Below are 5,124 nucleotides of genomic sequence, written 5' to 3'. Positions count from 1 at the left end.
AACTGTATCTTTGACTTACTGCTGTCTTCCGTGATGTGGTGTCTGTGGGTGTACGTTGGTATTGTGGAGGTCACCACAGCTATCATGGCCTTAATGCCTTGATACTGGGTCACTGAACTGTGGTCGTTCCAGCGAGGCCATGGCATAGATACTAGGAAGCTCCTACATGAGCACTACGCTTTTTCTTTTCCTGTTGCTTAAGTCTGTATCTGTGATGAGGGCACTGCAGTGCAGCCTCTGCTTCCCTGGGAGGCCTCATGGCCCGGGAGCTGAAGTCGCAGTTGTCAGTGTGGGTCTCTATGCTAGCATCTCACATCTGTATATCTGTGACTTTAATAAAGTCCTATATTCCCCCCCCTGCCTCTTTTTTTGTTTGAGACAGTTTCTCTTTGTAGACCAGGCTGGCCTCAAACTCACTCTGTAGACCAGGCTGTCCTAGATCGCCGAGGTCCCTGAATGTTTCTTCCTCCTGAGGGATGGGATTAAAGGCCTGTGTCACTACTTCCCACCTTGGGATACAGTTTGGTTTTGTTTGATATTCTTCCTAAGAGATAGTAAGCCATCTTGATCTCTCTGGCATCTGTGTGTTTCTTAAGGAGGACTGTACATAAAACGCTCTAGAAACAGATACTTTTTACCTCATTTCCCAGCCGTCTTTTCCTTGCATAAGTGTGTCAGTGTGCTTGGGCACTGTGCTGAAAAAGACCCGAGGAGAAGGGGTTGGCACACAGTTTCACACATGCACACAGTGTGTTGTGATAACCCATGTTATCCTTAACCTTTCCTACTCTCATTCACCCCCTTTTCTTTGAAATGAGTCCCCTTACTGCCTTCATCTTTCTTAATCCATCCAGTTTGGTTAACGTCGCTTATCTGCATACGGCCAACTTACTAGTGACCACGCCACCACAGAGCTTGTCACCTCCTACCCTAGCTCATTAACGGACACCATTGCTTTCTTCCATCTATAATTAGATAAAGTAGGTCATGTTCAGGTTTCCACAGCTGCTGGGTTCATGGTTTAACAGCCACATTACACCATACCCAGAAGGCAACGTTTCATAGCATGACCTCCCTTTCCTAGATTCTTCCATCTTAACACTCCTCCTCCGTGAAGTTCCTGATGTATATTTATGGTGAATGGTCTTTTCTTGTTTTGATGCTTTAGGTATTATTGGGCTTCAGAACTGAGTTGTTAAGTGACCTCTTTATCTCCTGCTTTGTGTGTGTGTGTGTGTGTGTGTGTGTGTGGTGTGTGTTGTTGCTGGAGACTGAATCCTGGGCATCATGCGTAATTAGTCAAACCTTCTGCCGTTGGTCTACGAGGCTAGTTCTGAAAGGTTTGGAGGGAGCCATCAGAGAATTCATTTGTCCCTGGGGCCCATTTCTTGTGAGAAATTCCTCTTTCAGAAACTTTTGTAAATTTTTTGGGAGCCCTAATCTAATCTTTTGTCATATAGATCTACTGTGAGATTACATTTTTTTGGGGGGGGGTCCGCTTTGTTTTTGTTTTTAGGAATTTATTTGTTCCAGAATGTCGTTATTTATTTGTTTATTTTGGGGGGCAAATCTTTTGTTGGTTTATCAGATTCTCAGTCAATGGGTGTTCACTAGGACTGGGTACGCAGGAGGCAGTGTTGAAGAGAGAGGAGTGTGAAATTAGGAGAACCCAGCATGGCCTTCACTTCAGAGCCATCATCTTACAAACCCTTCTTAACGGACCTGGCCATCTCCATCACTGTCAGACTCCCGGATCTACTTCCTCATCGGCCAGCCTCTCCCCCAGGTTCGTCATGACGTGACGCTGCTTGGCGGCACGGACTTAGCCATTCCCATCTCTGTCAAAGACACGGAAGGCCTCTTGTAGCTCCTCCTCGCTGACTGTATCCTTCATCTTTCCGGGCACATCGTGGTCAGGAACTCTGGGAAGTCAATGGTCCCATTGCCACCAGCATCCACTGCATTAACCGTGCAGTTCAGCCTCAGTGGGGTTCTGCCCAACTCCTTGGTGGTCATGGCGCCATCTCCGACCTTGTCAGAGAAGGAGAAGGCTTCCTTGAACTCTGCAATCTGTTCTTTGGTCAGCTGGTCAGCCATGGCAAGGCACCGCCATCCAAAGCTCGGGGACTGAGGTTACTCTGGCGGGCGCTGGAGCGCAGCCGCTCGTCCGAGCCTCCACGCTCTTTGCCACTGAATATTTGTTTAGGTTCTTTCCGAACAGCCCCCACTTGTAATATCTCTACCATCACTTCTGATTTTGGTAAATCCAAGTCTTTATTTACTCTTATTCATATAAAGATTTGTCAGCTTCATCTTTTTAGTGTTAAGACTTACATAACAGTATAGCCTGTCATTTTGTGTCTTTACTAATATAAGAAAACGTTTCGTGCCCAAGTTGATTACAGTCTGTTATGTTCTGTGCCGTAGGAAACCAATCACGATAGAAGTCAGTAGAACTCACAATAAACCTGGACCCAAACCAGCCACCCAACAGCACTTCCTGTGTATGAGCTTATAGGGTATTTGCCTTTATAAGCTGTCCTGGCATGAACCCCAACATAAGAGAGACACCTACATCTATTTTGACTTCCATTTTGAGTTAGGGGTCAAGTAAAGTTTAAGTTCCCAAGGCCTTATTGAGAACTGACCTCCTACTTGGCAGAAAGAGACATGTATTTAGGTAACCGACGTCCTGATTGGCAAGCTAAGACATGAATATTAGACAAGTCTCCTGAACAAGTTGAATATGCCAACCAATGGGACAGGATAAGTGAACGAGACATGTTCCGAAAGAAATCTCCCTATCCCTAAATTCTGATTGGTGGAATAACTTGGCACTAATGTTTGTGAGTTTTAGGCTTAAAATCCCTGTAGAATTAACTCAATACCAAGGTTCGGTTCCTGGATCAGAACAATGGTCTTCATCAATCAGGTCCTGGGGCGTGTGCTCAATAAACTGTCTCTGTCTGAGATTGGTGTTCATGTAATTTGTGAGGTGACTCCTGGACCTCACCATTTAGGGAAGTGACTTGGGTGATTTCTAATACTACATAGCCTACACTTCACCCATATGTGAATTTCCTTTTATTTTCAATGTGTTCAACAGGTGGTGTTTGCACACGCCGTGTTAGCCTGGGATGTTATGTGTGCTAACATCAGTTTCAGTCCTATACAAAACACTTGGTCCTGAGTACAGTGGTGTCCCCCAGGCCCTTTGTCACTATTTGCTCTTTGTATAATCTATATGCCTATTAATATAGAGTTAGTTATATTAATACTAATTCTTAAAAGTACTTACTGGTCTGTTTACAGATTGTAATGATACAATCTTGAAATTCCTTAGATTTTTTTTAAGCCAGGCATAGTGGTGTTAACCATTAATCTCAGCATTTGTGAGGTAGAGGCAAGTGAGTTTCTGAGTTCTAGGCCAGCTTGAACTACATAGGGAGACCCTGTCTCAAAAACCAAAACTAAAACCCAAACATTTCAATGTAGACAGCACATTGCTGGTTTCTCACTTACACTGCAGCTTAGTAGGTGTGCAACAGCAGTCTGTCAACAAAACACCCTCAAGAAAAATGCGATATTGCTAAAAATGCCAACAGTCCATGAAAGTACCATTTCGGAAAATGAGGCCAGGCTGCTGCCCCACACGCTATTCGGCTGGAGTATGCAATGCTGTGTAACAGAATTTTACCCACAACAGAACTTCCTTCCAAACCCTGGTCAAGGCTCCCAATCCTTGATGCTGTCCAGTGTCCTCAGCGGCAGATTCCATCACAAAGCTATTCTTAGACAGCAATGGCTCGATATTAAAGCGTGATCTGTCATTCGGGCTGATTCTTCTGTCCAGTGTCCCTGCTAGTCCTGTGGTGGTGCTGACATCCAGAACATCAGATCCTCAGGTTTCCAGCTGACGTTACCCCAGGTGCGTTAGAAATCACTAAGACGTGGAAATTAAAACAGTGTGCAGTGTTGGGATTCTGCAAACCCCACCCCTCAGTTACCTAGCAACAGCCAGGTATGCCTCACCCCTCAGTTACCTGGCAACAGTCAGGTATGCTCCACCCCAGTTAACTGACACTATTAAAGGGGACTGCTTGCTCCCTCCTATCTTTTGTTCTTTCTCTTGCTTTCTTGCCCTCTTGCTCTCCCTTCCTTGCCCCTCCTTCCCCCCCCCCTCTGTATGTGCTCATGGCCAGCCTCTACTCCTCTACTTCTCTGTTCCTTTCTTCTATTTCTATTACGCTCTTAACATGACCTGAATAAACTCTATTCTGTACTATACCACATCTTGTGGCTGGTCCCTCAGGGGTAAGGGATTCCCAACATGGCCCCCCCAGAAGCATCCCCTTTAACCCAGGCCTCACCTCACCTCCATGGGCCATATCCCCCCAACTCTCTTCATCCTTTTCCTAACATTGGTGCTGAAACCCAGGATGTCATCTTTTAACAGCATACGGGAATGAATGAATGAATGAATGGATGGATGGATGGATGAAGAGAGTTGGGGGGATATGGATGAATGGATGGATGAGTGGATGGATAAATGAATGGATGGATGGATGAGTGGATGGATAAATGAATGGATGGATGGATGATGAATGGATGGATGGATGAATGGATGGATGAATAAATGAAGAGAATTGGGGGGATATGGATGAATGGATGGATGAATGTATGGATGAGTGGATGGATGAATGTATGGATGAATGGATGGATGAATGGATGGATGGGTGGATGGATGAGTGGATGGATGAATGGATGAAAAACCTTCCTGTTAGGTACCTCCTCCAGTGAGGCTCTTAAATGAGCAGGCGCATTGTCAGTGAACATTAATATGAACTGAAAGCAGCCATTTTTCCTGGGTCTACATGCTGAGCTTCAAATACCCAGCAACCCACACTGTAAACAAGTGAACTGTATCTAGGCTGCTTTACTCCTTACAAAGACCCCTTGGGTTGTTTAGAATGGTAAATGAACAAAGCATTAAACCTAAAGTCCTCAGCCATGTTACCTCCTAACAAGAGTTAGTCTGTCTGTGGAGAACATGGCTGACTTTTCTTCTGCTATGCATCCCCAAAGGTATTTTTTTTTTATATGAAGGTTTCTTGATGCCCACGG

General features: G+C 45.0%; 1 pseudogene across 1 annotated transcript; it reads right to left on the bottom strand.

The window, feature by feature from the left end:
* Positions 1–1,713: 1,713 nt before the first annotated feature.
* Positions 1,714–2,097, bottom strand: LOC308440259 (calmodulin-alpha-like; annotated as a pseudogene). The gene has a single exon. The product of its transcript is annotated as a calmodulin-alpha-like (transcript).
* Positions 2,098–5,124: the final 3,027 nt, after the last annotated feature.

This window comes from Micromys minutus (genome assembly GCF_963924665.1).
Source record: "Micromys minutus genome assembly, chromosome: 31".
NCBI lineage: Eukaryota > Metazoa > Chordata > Mammalia > Rodentia > Muridae > Micromys > Micromys minutus.
Note: the sequence above shows the minus strand (reverse complement) of the source record. Positions and strands in the feature narration are given on the sequence as shown.